Genomic DNA, 23,081 nt, shown 5'->3' on the forward strand with positions numbered 1-23,081 from the left:
GATGGCAGGGGAACTTCCCCGCCTCTGCCCTGCCCCTGATCGCGTCCCTGAGGCTTCCGGGGCTGGCAGACAGTAGGATACCTTCCTCTGTCTCCGCCCCTGCCCCACCATGTCTCAGCGCCCCTAGGACAGGATAGAAACTACAGGCAGGAGGGGCTTCCGGCAGAGGCCTGGGGGGCGGCGCTCCACTGACTTCCACATAGGAGAGGAGGACAAGGGTGCCAGGCTCAACAGCGTCCTCCACCGTTGTGTCCAGGAGCAGCACTGCGCTGGCTGGCAGCAAGAGGGGGGCAGCAACTAATCAGGCTCCACAAGAGGGCACTCTAGAAGCCAAACCTCAGCCAGCCCACCCAACAGTCCCACCCAGAGCTGCAATCCAGAGAAGGGACCCAGCCCCACACCACAGGGAGCAAAAGCAGGCCAAAATCAGAAGGCACCGCTCTCCAAGCCACACTAATACATGCAAAAATAACATGGATAGACTGAGGAGGACCCTAATAGCTGGAGATACTGAGAGAAGCCCTAGTAAGTTCCCAAGTCCATCAAAAAGCACAGATCCAAGAGATGAAGATTTAAAAGCAGCCATGAGAAAGGAAATGCAAGCCATGGTAAAGGAAATGAGAGAATTGCTAGCCACCGAGTACAAGAAATCCATAGAGGAACAAATTAGCCAAATTAAAGAAGATCTGATAAAAAACATGAGAGACTCCATACAAAACAAATTAAAGGAATTAAAAGACACCGTTAAAAGCTATACGAGCAGAATCACAGAGTTGGAGAAGCACATAGAATTACTCGAAGGAAAATTGCAAACCAAAAACGACCAGGAAACCTACAAGGAAATAAGAGGCAAGGTGCTGGAAGGAAAAGTCCAGTACTTAATGAACAAAGACAAAAGAAATAATCTAAGAATTGTAGGTATACCAAAAGGGGAGGAAACAGGGAAAGGGGAAGAACAAGCAGTTAGGGAAATAATAGCAGAAAACTTCCCCACCCTTTAGAAAAAGGACTCCAAGCAAATCCAGGAAGTGAAAAGAGTCCCCAATAAAATAGACCCTAATAAACCAACACCAAGACATATAGTAATCCAAATAGCAAAAAACAAAGAGAAAGATGAACTCCTTAAAGCAATAAGGGAAAAAAGTACAAAGAAAGGGACATAAGAATCAAGCCAGATCTTCCATTTGAAACAATTCAAGCAAGAAGACAGTGGAATTGAATATTTAAACGACTGAATGAAAGAAATTTCCAGCCTAGGGTACAATACCCATCAAAACTAGCATTCATATGGGATGGTAGCCGAAAAACATTCTCAAACAAAAATGATCTTACATTATTTGTGCAAACACAACCAATTCTAAATGACCTACTCAGAGACAAACTACACAATCCAAAATCCCGATTGTAACAACAACCATCCTACACAACACAACTGCACAGCAGCCCTCTCTGTCGATAATCTTCCTAAATGTTAATGGACTAAACTCTCCCATTAAAAGACACATAGTAGAGAACTGGATTAGAAAACATAAACTGGACTTCTGCTGCCTGCAAGAAACACACCTACAAGTACAGGACAGGCATAGGCTTAGAATAAAAGGATGAAAATCAATCTTTCAGACCAATGGAAAACAAAAAAGAGCAGGGACAGCCATTCTTATATCAGACCAAATTCCATTCAACTTCAAGAAAGTGATCAGAGACAAAGAGGGTCATTACATACTAATTGGGGGAACACTAGATCAAGAGGTACTAACTCTGATCAATATTTATGTACCTAATGTAGAGTCAGCAAAATATGTGAGGCAGTTGCTCACTAACCTGGAGAAACACATGAAGGGAAATGTGATAATAGTAGGAGATCTCAATACTCCACTGTCACCAATGGAGAGATCCACCAAACAGAAAAATAGCAAAGAAATAAGAGCCCTAAATGAAAAATTAGAAGATCTAGGGTTAATAGACTTATATAGGGCTCTCCACTCCCAGAAAAAGAATACACATTCTTCTCAAGCCCTCATGAAACCTTCTCCAGACTAGACCATGTCTTAGGATACAAATCTAACCTATATAAGACCACAAGTGTAAGGATCATTAGAAACACCCTATCAGCAAAAGCTGGCTCCCTGTGTGTGACACCAGGCGAGGAAAATCCGCGAAAGTACACCGGCCCAGTGGGGCTCAGCTGTGAAAGACTGTGAGTGTGACCTGTCTATGTCTGTCTACTGTCCTCTTGCGTGAAACTCTTGCGAGTGGGGCAAAAAGAGGCTCAGAGGAGCACGGCCGCTCCGCTTCGCTACGCGGCCGTGCACTCTTTCTAAGGAAAGAACTCCATTGCAACAAGAAGGAAAAATCACACTAAGAACGGCACTATATCACAGAAGCAAACATTTCTCTCTCGACTGTCTTCTCTGTTGCATGCTCGGGCCTAAGATTTGACCCAGTGTGAGGCTTCATCCACGGAGGACTCCCCTCCCTTAGAGGCAAGTCAGCCCATCCAGAAAGGGAGGAGCCAGAGGAGTGTGCTGCCTACATCGTATAGACAATGAATACCACCACAACACGTAGAAAAACCCACAATACAAGTGTGACAATGGGGAAACAACGCAGGCCAGCATCAGACATAGAGAATGAAGATGACAATTCTGAGGACCAGATAATGACTGAACAACTAATCAACCTCTCAGATAAGGACTTTAGACTAGCAATATGGAAGGTGCTCAACAGACTCCAAGAAACCATGGATCGAGTTGAACAGAACACTAATAAGAACCAAGAAAATATGAAGGCAGAAATGACAAAACTCCAAACTGAAATAACATGTCAACTAACAGGACTGAAAAAGTCAGTAAACGAAGTGAATGACAAAATGGATAAGCTCTGGGACAGGGTATCAGAAGCTGAGAATAGACTTGGTGCTGTGGAAGATGAGATACATAACAATTCCATACAGCAGGAGAGATTGGACAAAAAACTTAAAGCAAATGAGCAGACAATGGAAAAATTAGTCAAAGAATGGGAACAGACGAAAATAGAAGTCTATGATAAGATCAACAGAAACAACTTAAGAATCATTGGAGTCCCAGAGACCCAGGAAGAAAATTTCCAGGAAGAATCAATGGTCAAGAACATCATTAAAGAGAAACTTCCAGAGCTAAAGAATATATGTGATCAAATCCTGCATGCCCGAAGAGTACCAACCAAAAGAGACCCCAGAAAAACCACCCCAAGACACATCCTAGTCACAATGACAAATCCCACAGATAGAGACAGAATTCTGAAAACAGCAAGATCAAAAGGGGAAATCATGTTCAAGCAAGCTTCCCTGAGATTTACAGCAGACCTGTCACCAGAAACGCTCAATGCCAGAAAGCAGTGGTGGGATATTGTGACAAGACTGAATGAAATGAATGCTTCACCCAGAATACTATACCCAGCAAAACTCACTTTCCGGTTTGATGGAAGAATACATGGTTTCACAGACAAAAAACAGCTCAGAAACTTCACAGACACAAAACCAGTCTTAAGAGAAAAACTGAAAGACCTAATCTAAGACAAGACTACCCAAAAGACACACCAAATTTTGAAATAAAGATGGCGTTAAATCCCAGGACAATTCTTTCTCTCAACGTCAATGGACTAAATGCACCAGTTAAGAGACACAGAGTGGCTAAATGGATCAAAAAACTCAATCCAACCTTCTGCTGCCTACAAGAAACGCACCTGAATAGTCAGAACAAACATAGACTCAAAATAAAAGGCTGGAGAAAAGTTATCCAAGCAAACAACACCCATAAAAAAGCTGGAGTGGCCATACTAATATCAGATAATGCAAACTTTATACTCAGGAAGGTTGTAAGGGACAAAGACGGACATTTTATATTAATCAAGGGGTACGTAGAGCAGGAAGAATTCACTCTCCTAAACATATATGCACCGAATGAGGGGCCAGCAAAATATTTAATACAACTGTTGACAAATCTGAAAAATAATAACAACAACACAATAATTGTGGGGGACCTTAACACGGCTTTGTCAACACTGGACAGGTCAACCAGACTGAAACCCAACAAGAATATACTAGACCTGAGGAGAGAAATGGAAGAAAGAGGCCTAGTGGATATATATAGGACACTCCATCCCCAGAAACCTGGATACACATTCTTCTCCAATGTACATGGGACATTCTCCAGGATAGACTACATGCTGGCACATAAAACATACCTCCATAAGATCAAGAGGATAGAAATTTTGCAGACTACCTTCGCTGACCACAAGGCTCTGAAATTATTTGTGAACTCCAAAGGGACTCAGAAGAAACACTTTAACACCTGGAAGTTAAACAGCCTCATGCTCAATAACCAGTGGGTCCGAGATGAAATCAAGGAGGAAATAAAAAGGTTCCTGGAAACAAATGACAATAAAGACACAAACTCTCAGAACTTATGGGACACAGCAAAAGCAGTACTGAGAGGAAAATTTATAGCTTTGCAAGCACACATCAGGAAGGAAGAAGGAGCTTACCTGAGTAGCTTAATGACACAGCTAATAGAACTAGAAAATGCTCAACAAAAGGACCCAAGAATAGGAAGACAGAAGGAAATAACAAAGCTGAGAGCAGAAATCAACGAAGTGGAAACTCAAAAAACAATCCGAAAGATCAACAAAAGCAGAAGTTGGTTCTTTGAAAAAATAAACAAGATTGATAGACCACTGGCAAACCTAACAAAGAAAGAGAGAGAGAGAGAAACTTGATAACTCGTATCAGGAATGAAAAAGGAGAGATCACTACTGATATGACAGAGATTCAAAGGGTAATCAGAAACTACTTTGAAAAACTCTACGCCACTAAAAATGAGAACCTGGAAGAAATGGATAAATTCTTGGACTCTTATAATCTTCCACGGTTGAAGGAAGAGGATGTAGCATATCTAAACACCCCCATCACCATTGATGAAATTAAAACAGTAATCAAATGTCTGCCGAAAAACAAAAGCCCAGGTCCAGATGGATTCACTAATGAATTCTATCAAACTTTCCAAGAGGAACTACTGCCAATCTTGGCAAGACTCTTTCATGAAATTGAACAAACAGAAACACTTCCAAATAGCTTTTATGAAGCCAACATCACCTTGATACCTAAACCAGACAGAGACGCTACCAAAAAAGAAAATTACAGACCAATATCACTGATGAATGCAGATGCAAAGATCCTCAACAAAATCCTGGCAAATAGGATTCAATGCCTCGTTAAGAAGATCATCCACTATGATCAAGTAGGTTTCATCCCAGGAATGCAAGGCTGGTTTAACATCCGTAAATCTATCAACATAATACACAACATCAATAACAAGAAAAATAAAAACCACATGATCATATCAATAGATGCAGAGAAAGCATTTGATAAGGTCCAACACCCATTCTTGATCAAAACTCTCAGCAAGATGGGAATGGAGGGAACCTTTCTCAATATAGTGAAGGCCATCTACCACAAGCCAGTGGCAAATATTATCCTCAATGGAGAAAAACTGAAAGCCTTCCCTCTAAATTCTGGCACAAGACAAGGCTGTCCTCTCTCACCACTCCTATTCAACATAGCACTGGAAGTACTTGCTATAGCGATTAGGCAAGAAAAGGATATCAAGGGAATCCAGATAGGAAAGGAAGAAGTCAAGCTCTCACTGTTTGCAGATGACATGATACTCTACTTAGAAAACCCTAAAGACTCTATCAAAAAGCTTCTAGAAACAATAGACTCATATAGCAAGGTGGCAGGCTACAAAATTAACACACAAAAATCAATGGCCTTTCTATATACCAATAGTAATAAGGATGAAATGGACATTAAGAAAACAACCCCATTCACAATAGTACCACACAAACTCAAATATCTTGGAATCAACTTGACTAAATATGTGAAGGACCTATACAAAGAAAACTATAAAACTCTGCTCCAAGAAATAAGAGAGGACACACTGAAATGGAAACACATACCCTGCTCATGGATTGGCAGGATTAACATCATCAAAATGTCAATACTCCCCAAGGCATTATACAGATTTAATGCCATCCCTCTAAAGATACCCATGATATTCTTCAAAGAAGTGGATCAGACACTTTTGAAATTCATTTGGAACAATAAACACCCTCGAATAGCTAAAGCAATCATTGGGAAAAAGAATATGGGAGGAATTACTTTTCCCAACTTTAAACTGTACTACAAAGCAACAGTTATCAAAACAGCATGGTATTGGAATAAGGATAGGTCCTCAGATCAGTGGAATAGGCTTGAATACTCAGAAAATGTTCCCCAGAGATACAACCATCTAATTTTTGATAAAGGAGCAGGAAATCCTAAATGGAGCAGGGAAAGCCTCTTCAACAAGTGGTGTTGGCACAATTGGATAGCCACTTGCAAAAAATTAAACTTAGACCCCCAGCTAACATCATGTACAAAGGTAAAATCCAAATGGATTAAAGACCTTGATATCAGCCCCAAAACCATAAGATATATAGAACAGCACATAGGCAAAACACTACAGGACATTACAGGCATCTTCAAGGAGGAAACTGCACTCTCCAAGCAAGTGAAAGCAGAGATTAACAGATGGGAATATATTAAGCTGAGAAGCTTCTGCACCTCAAAGGAAATAGTGCCCAGGATACAAGAGCCACCCACTGAGTGGGAGAAACTATTCACCCAATACCCATCAGATAAGGGGCTAATCTCCAAAATATACAAGGCACTGACAGAACTTTACAAGAAAAAAACATCTAACCCCATCAAAAAATGGGGAGAAGAAATGAACAGACACTTTGACAAAGAAGAAATACGCATGGCCAAAAGACACATGAAAAAATGTTCCACATCACTAATCATCAGGGAGATGCAAATCAAACAACGATGAGATACCACCTCACACCCCAGAGAATGGCACACATCACAAAGAATGAGAATAAACAGTGTTGGCGGGGATGTGGAGAGAAAGGAACTCTTATCCACTGCTGGTGGGAATGCTGTCTAGTTCAACCTTTATGGAAAGCGATATGGAGATTCCTCCAAAAACTGGAAATCGAGCTCCCATACGATCCAGCTATACCACTCCTAGGAATATACCCTAGGAACACAAAAATACAATACAAAAACCCCTTCCTTACACCTATATTCATTGCAGCTCTATTCACCATAGCAAGACTCTGGAAACAACCAAGATGCCCTTCAACAGACGAATGGCTAAAGAAACTGTGGTACATATACACAATGGAATATTATGCAGCTGTCAGGAGAGATGAAGTCATGAAATTTTCCTATACATGGATGTACATGGAATCTATTATGCTGAGTGAAATAAGTCAGAGAGAGAGAGAAAAACGCAGAATGGTCTCACTCATCTATGGGTTTTAAGAAAAATGAAAGACACCCTTGTAATAATAATTTTCAGACACAAAAGAGAAAAGAGCTGGAAGTTCCAGCTCACCTCAGGAAGCTCACCACAAAGGGTGATGAGTTTAGTTAGAGAAATAACTACATTTTGAACTGTCCTAATATTGAGAATGTATGAGGGAAATGTAGAGCCTGTTTAGGGTACAGGCGGGGGTTGGGTGGGGAGGAGGGAGATTTGGGACTTGGGTGATGGGAATGTTGCACTGGTGATGGGTGGTGTTCCTTTTATGACTGAAACCCAAACACAATCATGTATGTAATCAAGGTGTTTAAATAAAAAAAATTATGCATTAAAAAAAAAAAGAAACACCCTATCAGATCACTATGCAACAGAGGTCAAAATTGAGTGTAAGAAGAAGCAATGGAGAAAAACTAGTACCTGGAGATTAAACAACATGCTGCTCAATAACAGTTGGATCAAAGAGCAACTCAAGGAAGAAATAAAAAGATTCCTTGAGACAAACAATAACGAAAAGACAACTTGTCAAAATTTGTGGGGCACAGCAAAAGCAGTAATTATGGGGAAACTCATAGCAATACAGGCCTATATCAAGAAAGAGGAAAATGACAAAATCAATGTTTAAAGGATGATCTCAAGGAAATGGAACAACAGTAACAAAGAAATCCAACCACAACCAGAAGGCAAGAAATAATAAAAACCAAAGCAGAAAAAAACAACATAGAAACTAAGAAAACAATACAAAAAAATCAATGAGACCAGGAGTTGGTTTTTCGAAAAAATTAAGATAGACATATCACTGGCAAACTCACCAAAAAAAAAAATAAGAAAAACATCCAAATCAGTAGGATCACAAATGAAAGGGGAGAGATTACAACAAAACCCCAAGAAATACAACATATCATGAGATTATATTATGAAAAACTATACTCAGTTAGGCTGGAGAATCCAGTAGAAATCAACATATTCCTGGAAAAATACCATCTTCCGAGACTGGAAAAGGAAGACCTAGAAAGCCTAAACAGACCAATCACTTCAGAGGAAATTGAAGATGTAATTAAGAAACTTCCTAAGAATAAAAGGCCCAGATGGATTTACAGGTGAATTCTATCAAACATTCCAAGAAGACTTACTACCACTTTTCCACAGGCTCTTCCAAACCATTGAAAAAACAGGAATCCTTCCCAACTCCTTTCATGAGGCTAATATCACACTCATTCCCAAAGATGGCAAAGACACCACCAAGAAATAAAACAGACCAATCTCACTACTCAACAAAATCTTAGCAAACCGAATACAGCACTTCATCAAAAAGATCATACACCATGACCAAGTGGGTTTAATCTAAGGAATGCAAGGTTGGTTCAACATATGCAAATCAATCAACATCATACATCACATCAACCGCAAGAAAGATAAAAACCACATGATCATATCAATCGATGCAGAAAAGGCATTTGACAAAATCAACACCCTTTCATGTTGAAGACACTCAGTAAAATAGGGTTAGAAAGAACCTTCCTCAAGATAGTTACACCTATCTATGAAAAGCCCACAGCCAACATTATCCTTAATGGCAAAAAACTAGAAGCATTTCCATTAAGGTCAGGAACTAGGCAAGGCTGTCCATTCTCTCCACTCTTATTCAATATAATCTTAGAAGTCCTAACAATAGCAATCAGCAAGAGAAGGGAATCAAAGGAATCCAAATTGGGAAAGAGGAACTCAAACTATTTCTTTTTGCAGATGATATGATGATATACATTGAAAACCCTAAAGAGTCCACAGTAAAACTCCTAGAAACAATTAACCAATACAGCAAAGTGGCTGGCTACAAAGTCAATACACAAAAGACAGTAGCATTTCTCTACACAAATAACAAAGTTGAAGAGAGAGAGATTTTAAATACAATTTCATTTAAAATAGTATCAAAAAATATTAGGTACCTAGGAATCAACCTTACAAGGGAAGTGAAGGACCTATACCAGGGAAACTTCAAAATACTTCAGAAAGAAATTGAAGAGGATCTAAGGAAATGGAAGAACATCCCATGCTCATGGATAGGTAAAATCAACATAGTCAAAATGACTATCCTACCCAAACTACTATATAAATTTAATGCAATCCCTATCCAAATTCAGACATCATTCTTTAAAGAATTAGAGCAATCAATCACAAAATTCATCTGGAACCACAAAAGACCCAGGATAGCCAAACACATATTGAAAAACAAGAAGCTGGGTGGCATCTCTTTACCTAACCTGAAACTATACTATAAAGCCATAGTGATCAAAACAGCATGGTACTGGAACAAAGACAGGACCTCAGACCAATGAGTCAGAACAGAATTCCCAGACATAAACCCCCAGTTATACTAATATTTGACAAAAGAGCAAAAACTTGAAATGGAACAAAGAAAGTCTTCAACAAATGACAGAACTTTACAAGAAAAAAAACTAATCTCATCCAAAAAATGGTAATAAGAAATGAACAGCCACTTTGATAAAGTAGAAATACAAATGGACAAAAGGCACATAAAAAATGCTCCACATCACTAATCATCAGGGAGATGCAAATCAAAACAACTATGAGGTACCATCTCATGCCACAGAGATTGGCGTACATCACAAAGGAGAACAAGCAGTGCTGGTGGGGATGTGGAGAGAAGGGAACCTTATTTACTGTTGGTGTGAATGCTGTCTAGTCCAACCTTTATGAAAAGCAATATGGAGATTCCTCCCAAACCTGGAAATTGAGCTCCCATACGATCCAACTATACCACTCCTAGGGATATGCTCTAGGAACACAAAAATACAATACAAAACTCACTTCTTCATACATATATTCATTGCTGTGCTATTTACAATAGCCAGATTCTGGAAACAACCAAGATGCCCTTCAACAGATGAATGGCTAAAGAAACTGTGGTACATATACACAATGGAATATTACGCAGCCGACATGACTTCATGAAATTATCCTATACATGGATGTACATGGAATCTATTATGCTGAGTGAAATAAGTCAGAGAGAGAGCTAGACACAGAATAGTCTCACTCATCTATGAGTTTTAAGAAAAATAAAAGACATTTTTTCAATAACCCTCAGCAACAAAGAGAGGAGGGCTGGAAGGTCCAGTTCACAATATGAAACTCACCACAAAGAGTGGTGAGTGCAGTTAGAGAAATAGCTACACTGAGAACTATCATAACAATGTGAATCAATGATGGAAGTGGAAAGCCTGTCTAGAGTACAGGTGTGGATGGGGTGGGGAGGAGGGAAATTTGGGACATTGGTGATGGGAATGTTGCACTGGTGAAGGGGGTTGTTTTTTACATGACTGAAACCCAACTACAATCATATTTGTAATCAAGGTATTTAAATAGATATTAATATAAAAAAGAAAGCAAAAACCAAGTAACACATAATTAACTCCTAAAAGTAAAAATTAAAATTGGGGGGCCGGGCGGTGGCGCTCGAGGTAAGCTGCCTGCCTTACCTGCGCTAGCCTAGGAGACGGACCGCGGTTCGATCCCCCGGCGTCCCATATGGTCCCCCAAGCCAGGAGCAACTTCTGAGCGCATAGCCAGGAGTAACCCCTGAGCGTCACCGGGTGTGGCCCAAAAACCAAAAAAAAAAAAAAAAATTAAAATTGGGAAGAACATTAATTATAATAGTCAAAGGAAGGCTAGTATCAAATATAAATTCAAAGGACTATAGTCAAAAGAAAAATACAAAAGGTGAATTTTTTTTTACAGAGTTCAATACCAATCTGTAATGATGAGGGATCTGGAACTCCAAATAGTTCGTCCAATGATACTTGAGGATTCTGGAAAAATGAGCCACAGCTTGGTCCAGGATACGAAACTCCAAAAGTCAAGGATTTCTTCCTAAGGTCAAAATCAGGAAGCTTGTAGTTGTGTGTGAAGATGATTTGCAGTGATGAAGGAATTTCTGAAAAATGACTGTTGAATACTAGGGGCAGAGGGTGAATGTTAAGGTAGAAAGAATAAATCAGGGAAGAGAAAGTTAAGAAAAAAGAACTATATACAAAATATACAATATGGACAGACATGTAACAAGACATACAAATACAGAATACACAAAAATTATGGCCACCAAGCTCACACATACTTACAAAAATATTGACCGAAAAGATGATGGAATGGATCCAAAATAGAGCAAAAAAAAAAAAAAAAACAACAACTTAATTATTGAGTCCTTGATGGTTGTGGATGATGGAGGCCAGGCTGGGAGCTTCCTGTTTCCTTTCCCTTTAATCTGCTTATTCCTCCATTGGTTTCTGGCTTTTCTCTCTCCTTCCCCTGAGGCAACCCCTTTGTTAGCAACCACAGACCCCTCCCAGAAGTGGCCATGTCTGCCTCTCCAGGTGAGTTAGGCAGGAAGTTGTGGGGAGGAGAGTAACACCCATCCCACTACTTCTACAAGCCTTCCTCCACCCATGGAAACTCTGGAATAGCCATTTTGCATTTCAAAAAATCTGCCTAGGTATCCCCTAGTACCACTCATCATTATCTCTTGGGTCACCAATAATGTCCGTAACTGTGCTTGCAGCTGTTTGTACTTTGACAGCTCTACTCATCACACCCTCATACTCTTAAACTTAACTCTTAATAGGACCCAAAGATTCAGTCAGGTGTAGTTCTGGCTGCCATCAAAGAATTCATTTTATTAAAACCTCGTTCCCAGCTCTTTATGCCTATCCAATGGAAGAGCCTAAACAAGGTAGTGGTGATAATGGAAAGAAATCACAGTGCTTTAAATCTCAGACAGTGGAGAAGGAAGGGCCAAGGTGGCTTTGAAAGAAGCCCTGTAATCCACACAAGCCCTCGTATTCACAAATCCTGATTACAAATATCCACCCTGTACAGCAGGTATAATGGGAAAGCATCCAATAAGTCATCATGTTTTATAAGTAGATAAAATAACTCAGAGGTATCTATCAGTACTAAACAGCTTTCTAACTTCTTAGATTATAACATGATGAAGACTTTCTGAGCTGTCCTTGGACTAGTCGAGCCTTCTATGTTACTATTTAGAGTCACTGACCTTGGGGGTCTTCTAGTCCACTTTCCTGTCATTTTGGCCAGTGGAAGATGACAGTTTTCCCCATTAGAGACTAATCTATTGGAGTAGCTGTGTTTTCCTGCTAGAGCCTTCACCACAAATTCCAAATATGTCACCACACCACGCCTGCTATAAATAACAATATGCTGCCTACAGCTTCCTTTCCCACCTCTGTCAAGAAATTTTAGACAAACCATCTGATTTCTGATTTTAAGATGCTTTCTTGGGCATTTTTATATATACCTTTGTAAACTTCACTGTATATCAAATATGAGCAGAATAATCCTGTTCTGGTTTTTCTCTAACATATTTTCATTTTTTAATCTTTATTTAAATGCCATGATGAGAAATATGATGGTAGTTGTATGATTTCAGTCATGTAAAGAACAACCCCCTTCACCAGTGCAACATTCCTACCACCAATGTCCTAAATCTCCCTCCTCCCCACCCACCCACACCTGTACTCAAAACAGGCTTTCTACTTCCCTCATTCATTCACATTGTTAGGATAGTTCGCAATGTAGTTATTTCTCTAACTAAACTCATTACTCTTTGTGGTAAGCTTTATGTCGTGAGCTGCATCTTCCAGCCCTCCTCTCTTTTGTCTCTGAAAATTATTGCAAGAATGTCTTTCATTTTTCTTAAAACCCATAGATGAGACCATTATGCATCTTTCTCTTTCTCTCTTACTTATTTCACTCAGCATAAAAGACTCCATGTACAACCATGTATAGGAAAATTTCATGACTTCATCTCTCCTGATGGCTGCATAATATTCCATTGTGTATATGTACCACAGTTTCTTTAGCCATTCATCTGTTGAAGGGCATCTTGATTGTTTCCAGAGTCTTGCTATGGTAAATAGTGCTGCAATGAATTAGGTGTAAGTAAGGGATTTTTGTATTATATTTTTGTGTTCCTCGGGTATATTCCTAGGAGTGTATAGCTGGATCATATGGGAGCTCAATTTCCAGTTTTTGGAGGAATCTCCATATCGCTTTCCATAAAGGTTGGACTAAACGGCATTCCCACCAGCAGTGAAAAAAGAGTTCCTTTCTCTCCACATCCCCGCCAGCACTGCTTGTTCTCCTTCTTTATGATGTGTGCCAATCTCAGTGGATGAGATGGTACTCATAGTTGTTTTGATTTGCATCTTCCTGATGGGTAGTGATGTGGAGCATCTTTTCATGTGTCTTATAGCCATATGTATTTCTTCTTTTACAAAGTGTCTGTTCATTTCTTCTCCACATTTTTTGATGGGGTTAGATGTTTTTTTTTCTTGTAAAGTTCTGTCAGTACCTTGTATATTTTGAATATTACTCATTTATCTGATGGGTGTTGGGTGAATAATTTCTCCCACTCAGTGGGTGGCTTTTGTATTCTGGGCACTATCTCCTTTGAGGTGCAGAAGCTTCTCAGCTTAATATAGTACCATCTGTTTATCTCTGCTTCCACTTGTTTGGAGAGTGCTGTTTCCTCCCTAAAGATGCCTTTACTCTCAATGTCATGGAGTGTTTTACCTACATGTTGTTCTATATACCTTATGGTTTCAGATCTGATGTCAAGGTCTTTAATCCATTTGGGTTTTACCTTTATACATGGAGTTAGCTGGGGGTCTGAGTTTGCTTTTTTGCAAGTGGCTAACCAGTTGTGCCAACACCACTTGTTGAAGAGGCTTTCCTTGCTCCATTTAGGATTTCTTGCTCCTTTATCAAAAACTAGGTGGTTGTATGTCTGGGGAACATTCTCTGAGTACTCAAGCCTATTCCACTGATCTGAGGGTCTGTCTTTATCTCAATACCATGCTGTTTTTATAACTATTGCTTTGCAATACAGCTTAAAATTGGGAAAAGTAATGCCTCCCATATTCGTTTTTCTATAAAGTGCTTTAGCTATTTGAGGGTGTTTATTGTTCCAAATGAATTTCAGCAGTGTTTGATCCACTTCTTTGAAGAATGTCATGGATATCTTTAGAGGAATCACGTTAAATCTGTACAATGCTTTTTGGGAGTTTTGCCATTTTGATGATATTGATCCTACCAATCCATGAACAGGGTATATGTTTCCATTTCCGTGTGTCCTTCATTTCTTGGAGCAGAGTTTTATAGCTTTCTTTGTATAGGTCCTTCACATCTTTAGTCAGGTTGACTTCAAGATATTTGAATTTGTGTGGCACTAATGTGAATGGGGTTGTTTTCTTTTTTTTTTTTTTTTTTTTTTTTTTGGTTTTTGGGCCACACCCGTTTGACGCTCAGGGGTTACTCCTGGCTATGTGCTCAGAAATCGCCCCTGGCTTGGGGGGACCATATGGGACGCCGGGGGATCGAACCGCAGTCCGTTCCTTGGCTAGCGCTTGTAAGGCAGACACCTTACCTCTAGTGCCACCTTCCCAGCCCCGGGGTTGTTTTCTTAATGTCCATTTCTTCCCTATCATTATTGGTGTATAAAAAGGCCATTCATTTTTGTGTGTTAATTTTGTAGCCTGCCACATTGCCATATGAATCTATTGTTTCTAGAAGCTTTTTGGTAGAGTCTTTAGGGTTTTCTAAGTGGAGTATCATTTCATCATCAAACAGTGAGAGTTTGACTTCTTCCTTTCTTATCTGGATGCACTTGATATCTTTTTCTTGCCTGATTGCTATAGCAAGTACTTCCAGTGCTATGTTGAATAGGAGTGGTGAGAGAGGACTGCCTTGTCTTGTACCAGAATTTAGAGGAAAGGCTTTTAGGTTTTTTTTCCATTGAGGATAATATTTGCCATTGGCTTGTGGTAGATGGCCTTAACTATATTGAGAAAGGTTCCTTTCATTCCCATCTTGCTTAGAGTTTTAATTAAGAATGAGTGTTGGACCTTCTCAAATGCTTTCTATGCATCTATTGATATGACCATGTGATTTTTATTTTTCTTGTTGTTGATGTTGTGTATTATGTTGATAGATTTACGGATGTTAAACCATCCTTCCATTCCTGGGATGAAACCTACTTTATCGTAGTGAATGATCTTCTTGAGTCATTGGATCCTGTTTGCCAGGATTTTTTTGAGGATCTTTGCATCTGTGTCCATCAGGGATATTGGTCTGTAATTTTCCTTTTTGGCAGCATCTCTATCCAATTTTGGTATTAAGGTGATGTTGGCTTCATAAAAGCTATTTGTAAGTGTTCCCATTTTTTCAATTTCATGAAAGAGCCTGGCCAGGATTGGTAGTAGTTCCTCTTGAAAGGTTTGAACGAATTCATTCGTGAATCCTTCCGGGCCTAGGCTTTTGTTTTTGGGCAAACTTGATTACAGTTTTAATTTCCTCATTAGTGATGGGGGAGTTTAGATATGCTAGTTCCTCTTTATTTAACCGTGGAAGGTTATATGAGTTAAAGAATTTATCCATTTCTTCCAGGTTCTCATATTTAGTGGCATAGAGTTTCTCAAAGTAGTCTCTGAATATCCTTTGAGTTTCTGCAGTATCTGTAGTGATCTCCCCCTTTCCATTTCTAATATGGGTTATCAAGTTTCTCTCCCTCCCTTTCTTTGTGAGTTTTGCCTATGGTCTATCTATCTTGTTTATTTCTTTCAAAGAACCAACTTCTTCTTTTGTTGTTCTTTCAGATTGTTTTTTGGGTTTCCACTTCATTGATTTCTGCTCTTAGCTTTGTTATTTCCTTCTGTCTCCCTATTTTTGGTTCCTTTTGTTGATCATTTTCTAATTTTATAAGCTGAGTCATTAAGCTATTCAGGTATGCCCCTTCTTCCTTCCTGATGTATGCTTGCAATGCTATAAATTTTTCTCTCAGTACCACTTTTGCTGTATCTCATAGGTTCTGATAGTTTGTGTTTTCATTGTCATTTGTTTCCAAAAAAGTTTTGATTTCCTCTTTGATTTCATCTCAGACCCACTGGTTGTTCAGTAGTAGGCTGTTTAATTTCCAGTTGTTAAAGTATTTCTCCTGTTTGCCTTTGTAGTTCCATTTAATTTCAGAGCCTTGTGGTCAGCAAAGATAGCCTGCAAAATTTCTATGCTCTTGATTTTATGGAGGTATGTTTTATGTGCCAGCATGTGGTCTATCCAGGAGAAAGACCCATGTACGTTGGAAAAGAATGTGTATCCAGGTTTCTGAGGATGAAGTGTCCTATATATATCTACTAGGCCTCTTCCATTTATCTTTTTAGGTCTAATTTGTTTTTGTTGGGTTTCAATCTGATTGACTTATCAAGTGTTAACAGGGCTGTGTTGAGGTCTCCCACAATTAGTGTGTTATTATTGGTATCCTTTTTCAGATTTATCAACAATTGTATTAAATACTTTGGTGGTCCCTCATTGGGTGCATATATGTTTAGGAGAGTGATTTCTTCCTGCTGTACATATTCCTTGATTAGTACAAAATGTCCATCTTGTCCCTTACAACTTTTCTGAGTATAAAATTTGTGTCATCTGATATTATTATGGCCACTCCAGCTTTTTTTTTTTTTTTTTTTTTTTTTTTTGGTTTTTGTGCCACATCCATTTGACGCTCAGGGGTTACTCCTGGCTATGTGCTCAGAAATCGCCCCTGGCTTGGGGGGACCATATGGGACGCCGGGGGATCGAACTGCGGTCCTGATCCTTGGCTAGTGCGGGGTCCTGCAAGCCCCCCGGAGGGGCCCGGCCAGCAGGAATCAGTCGAGAGGCTCACGGACGACCGCACCTTTATTTAGCAGGGCTAGAAGCACAACCACACTTGTAAAAAATCTGAGAGAGGTTAGTAATAATGACCTTTGGCGATTAGACCGTTCAAAGGTGACTTTATTAGGGTCCTGCATATCTTATATAGAGAAGGAGAAAGGGGCAGGTAAAAGGTGGTGTCAATCATACATTTTGGCGCGAAAGCCATGAAACAAAGGCAGTAAATCATTTTCCAAATAGGACAGGTGGGCGGTGGGCTAGGGGGCAGGACATCCTACAAGTCATTTCCAGGAAAACATTTTGTGACCTTCTTAACTGCATTCCTAACTCTTAGCAATTAGGAGGTGGGGGTTAATGTCTTGTTAATATAGGAATGTAGTTAAGGGAGAAAAACCTTGTTTCTGGGAATGGCGCCGGGCTATATTTGCTCTTTCTCCGGGCTACAGAGTTAATTATCTCCTGCAGCTGCAAATTCTTTTCCTGTTAACTCAAGGGCTCACAGCAAAACTGCACGTAGGCAGCTTTTAGGTGAAAAGCTGGGCTAAGGCAGAAGACAGCAAAAATGACCTCTGACAGGTCACAGTCTCCAACAGGCTAGCGCTTGCAAGGCAGACACCTTACCTCTAGCGCCACCTTCCCGGCCCCCACTCAAGCTTTTTTAAGGGTGTTGTTTGCTTGGATGTTTTTCCTCCAGCCTTTGATTTTGAGTCTATATTTGTTCTGGCTTCTTGTAGGCAGCAGAAGGTTGAGTTCAGTTTTTTGATCCATTTTGCCACTCTGTGTCTTTTAACGGGTGAATTTAGTCCATTGATATTGAGAGAAATAATTTCTATGGGATTTAGTGCCATCTTTGAGTAGAAGTTTGGTGTGTTTGTTGGTCTGTCTTGACCTGAATTAGACCTTTCAGTTTTTCTTTTAGGGCTGGTTTTGAGTCTGTAAAGTTTCTTAGCTGTTGTTTATCTGTGAAGCTATGTATACTTCCTTCAAACCTGAAAGTGAGTTTTGCTGGGTGCAGTATTCTGGGCAAAGCATTTATTTCATTGAGATTTGTCACTATGTCCCACCACTGTCTTCTGGCCTTGAGTGTTTCTGGTGACAGGTCTGCTGTAAATTTCAAGGATCTCTCTTGAATGTAATTCCCCTTTTGATCTTGCTGCTTTCAGTATTCTGTCTCTATCTGTGGGATTCATCATTGTGACTAGGATGTGTCTTGGGCTGTTTTTCCTGGGGTCTCTTTTAGCTGGTACTCTTTGGGCATGCAAAATTTTCTTGCATGTATTCTTTAGCTCTGGTAGTTTCTCTCTTAAGATGTTCTCTTGATTCTTCCTAGAGATTTTCTTCTTGGATCTCTAGGACTCCTATGATTCTTAAATTGTTTCTGTTGAGCTTATCAAAGACTTCTATTTTCATCTGTTCATATTCTATGAGTAATTTTTCCATTGTCTGATCACTTGTTTTAAAGCTTTTTTTCCAATCTCTTCTGCTGTATGAAGTTGTTATGCATCTCATCTTCCAGCTCACTAATTCTATCCTCAGCTGCTGTTACCCCGTGGCAGAGCTTATCCATTGAGTCTTTCAGTTTGTCTACTGAGTTTTTCAGACCTGTTATTTGACCTGATATTTCAGTTTGGAGTTTTCTGATTTCTATCTTCATATTCTCTTTATTCTTACTAGTTTTTTTGTTCTATACTTTCTTTGAGTTCTGTGAACATCCACCTTATTTCTTCTCTAAACTCCATATCTGAAAGACTAACTAGGTGGTTGGCTGTTGTCGAGTCATCAGAGTTGCCATCTTCATTCTCTATGCCTGATGTTGGTCTGCGTAGTTTCCCCATTGTCACACTTGTATTGTGGGTTTTTCTATGTGTTGTGGTGGTATTCATTGGCTAGGTGGAGTGCTCCTTTTCTTCCACCCCTGTGGCGGGAAGACTCACCTTAGAAGAAGTGAGCCCTGAGGGGATGGATGCCAGGAATAATCAAAGTTCCCAGGCTGGAGCAAGCAGGGGGAAGCCTCAAAATGTCTGCCGTGCTTAAGAGGCCCAGCAGAGTCAGCTTCATCCACAGTGTCTGGGCAGGGAAGACTCACCACAGAAGGAGCGAGCTCTGAGGGGATGGATACCAGGAACGATCAAAGTTCCCAGGCTGGAGCAAACAGGGGGAGTCTCAAAATGTCTGCCATGCTTAAGAGGCCCAGCAGAGTCAGCTTCATCCACAGTTTCTGGGTAGGGAAGACTCACCTCAGAAAGAGCGAGCTCTGAGGGGATGGATGCCAGGGACAATCAGAGTTTCCAGGCTGGAAAATGTGCTAACACATTTTCTCATGGCTGAGTATTATTTGTGTATTTGTGTGTGTGTGTGTGTGTGTGTGTGTGTGTGTGTGTGTGTGTAACATATTTTTTTATTCACTCACTTGTCATTGACCATTTGGGTTGTTTCCAGCAATGAACATAGGAGTGTTTACATCTTTTTGGATTAGTGTTTCATGTATTTTGAACAGATATTTACTTGAAAAGCTGAATCACATAAAAAGTATGATTTTTGTATTTTGAAATGTCTATATGCTTTTCAAAGAGCCTTAATCAGAATATCCACCAATACTGGTGAAGAATTTCTTTTTCTCTACATTGACCTATTTTAACATCAATCCTTTCACCAGTGTTGTTTTAATATAAGATATAAAATATAAAGTCCAAGTTCCTTGGGTTAGGCCTTTCCATGTCACGGTGCCTCTATGCTTTCAGGTCTGAAGGTTGCAGGGTAACAGTGGAGAAATTATCCACAGGCAGTCAGTTGAAGTTTCAGGAGTCAGGCAGCTTTATTTCATGGCCATATCCGCCATGTGCATTTCCTCACATGGCTTCTATGCCAAGTTTTTCAAGCAGCCTCTCTCTCTGGCTATCTGCCTCTCTTTCTCCCAGGAGCTCTCTGTCTCCCTTTCAGAAGCTCTCCATCTTCCTTGCTGCCCTCCTCTCCTTCTCTCCTTCTCTCTCTCTCTCTCTCTCTCTCTCTCTCTCTCTCTCTCTTTTTTGTATTTGGGTCATACCCGGCAGTTCTCCTGGGTCTACGCTCAGAAATTGCTCCTGGAAGGCTCAGGGGACCATATGGGATGCCAGGTTTCGAACCACCGACCTTCTGCATGCAAGGCAAATGCCTTACCTCCATGCTATCTCTCCGGCCCCTCCTTCTCTCTCACTTTTATTACCTCTCTCCCCTCAGGCCGACTCCTTTACCTGCCTATTCCAGGTGTGGGCTGTTCTGGTCATTCGGGTGGGATAAACAGGAAATTGGGGTGAGGGGATATGAACACACTATAGTCCACTTTCTTCCCCAGATAGTCCCACCTTCCTTCCTACCCCCCACTCCCCACCCCCAGCCTTCCTCTATGACAGGAATTTTTTCTTCTTTCATTTTAGGCACTGTGGTTTATAAGACTGCTACTGATAGTGTATCACACTTATCACTTAATCTTCTTTATCACTTAAGTCTCACCAAGAGTAGACTACTTCCCTCTAATATTGTTTTATTGGTCCTTTTTCTGACCTGTCTCCCTACCCTCATGGTGGCGTTTCCTCCTAAGGACTCCTGGCTCTACGCTCAGAAATCGCTCCTGGAAGGCTCCAGGGACCATATGGAATGCAGGGATTTGAACCACTGTTCTTCTGCATGCAAGGCAAATGCCTTGCCTCCATGCTATCTCTCTGGCCCTCTTCCTTTCTTCTTTCCTTTATTTTCCTTCTTTGCTTTTCCTTTTTTTTTTTTTTTTCTGGTCACACCCGTTTGATGCTCAGGGGTTACTCCTGGCTAAGGGCTTAGAAATTGCCCCTGGCTTGGGGGGGACCATATGGGATGCCGGGGGATCAAACCGCTATCTCCTTGGCTAGCGCTTGCAAGGCAGACACCTTACCTCTAGCGCCACCTTGCTGGTCCCTCTTTTTTTTTTTTTTCTTTATAGCCATCAGTGTTCAGAATTATTCTTGACTCTGTGGTCATAGATCTCTCCTGGGGAGGCTACATGCAAAGCAAGCACTTTATCCATTGTACTATCTCTGCAGCCACCCTAACTCAATGATTTTTTTGTACTTCAACATTTTGTGAGCCCATTTAAAATGAAAAATTCTCCTTTCTGCATGCAGAATTTGAACAGGTTCATAATCATCTGTATTACAGCACAATTTGGTCTCTTCTAGTCCATAACATTAGGTACTTGGGGTTTTTTTTTAATATATAAATAAAAAGAATTGCATTTTGAGTCTTCTTTTCACTATGTTTGTTCTAGTGTGCTTGCGTTCCCTGCACAAGTCAGTTATGACAGCCATAACAAAAGACTGCAGATTGGGTACTAATTGTATTATATACGTAGCAGTTCAGATTAAGATATCAAGTGCATTGGTTGCCTCTGAAGAGCTGTTCTGATAAGAAGACAGGATGTCTGTCTTCTGCTGCTGCTTCATGTAATGGATCTCTGTACATACAATCTAGGCCTCTCTCTCACAAAAACATTAGTCACAGTATTTCAGATCTACACTAATTTCTTCATTTTAACATAACACTTTTTTAATTTTTATTGAAACCATTGTGATTTACAAAGTTCTTCATAGTTGGGTTTTAGTTATAGAATGCTTCAGGACCAATCCTACCACCACTGTCAACCTCCCTCTACCAGTGTTTCAGTGTGCCTCCCATGTCACCACTCCAGCCCCTCCATATGCCAACATAACAAGACCATTTTAAGTTTTGAGTGTTAAAGTTTGGGTCTCATGATTTTATTGTTGTTGACTCTGGCTTGGGTATTTAGTTCTGTCCTTTCTTAACACTGCCAAGGCACCTGAGACCTCTTTGAGTTTTATTTATCTTTTTGTTTTGGTTATTGGGCTAGGCCTGGTTGTACTAAGGGCATATTCCTGGGTCTGTGATCATTGATTAGTCCTGGCAGTCACAGAGACCATATGGGATGCCAGAGATTGAATTCAGGTTAGTAGCATGCAAAGCAAGTTCCTCATTTAATGTGTTATCTCTCCAGTCCCCAATTAATCATTTATAGGTTTATTATCCAATGAAAATTTCAAGTTTATATGTTATTATTTACATCTTTTTAGATACTAGAAAACTGAATTTTGTACTTTGTTATTAGATTTTTTTGTTTATAATTCTTTTGGTATTTATATCATCTATTTTATGTGGGTTATATATTTTATATTATCTTTTTATATTGTCTTCTGAATAATTTACTCATGATTACATGATCATAATCATTTTTATGTCTAAGTTATTTATGTCTAAGCCTTCTTTAATATTAAGATCTAATTTCAATTAGATTTTAATCTAATTAAAATCTAATTTAGAAAGTCTGATTCTCTTTCGGTTCCTGTTGACAGATTATATTATACAAATGTTGGTGTGTAAACTTGTGTCCCACAGTTCTGAGTCTATTTAATTACCTTTATTCTTCTTTATTTTCTTCAAACTGGGTCATCCTAACTGATACATTTCATGGTGAGTCAGTCATTCTTGTAATTGACCAAATATAGTGTTAAATCTCTTTAGTGAATTTTCCTATTCCGTTGTAGTTTTCAACTCCTAATTATTTGATTGTTTTATAATTTCTACCTATCTATTGATAATTTCAACTTGGTTACATTTCTTTAATTTTCCTTAGTTCTTTAGAATTTGCTTTCTTTCATTTTTTAGATGTTTAAATTTACTATTTCAGAAATTGAGCTGGTAACTCTGTTACTTGAGCTAGTCTGAAACAGATGAATTGCTCCCCATCCTATCTAATACAGCTATACTTAGCTGTTTCATTGCATACCTACCAATATTTTATTATTAAAAACTATAGATTTATTTTTAATTGTGATCACATTTATTTTAATCTTTATTTAGGCACTGTGATTACAAATAGTTCAAAATTGATTTTCAGTCTTACAATGTATG

This window comes from Suncus etruscus, chromosome 7, assembly GCF_024139225.1.
Source record: "Suncus etruscus isolate mSunEtr1 chromosome 7, mSunEtr1.pri.cur, whole genome shotgun sequence".
NCBI lineage: Eukaryota > Metazoa > Chordata > Mammalia > Eulipotyphla > Soricidae > Suncus > Suncus etruscus.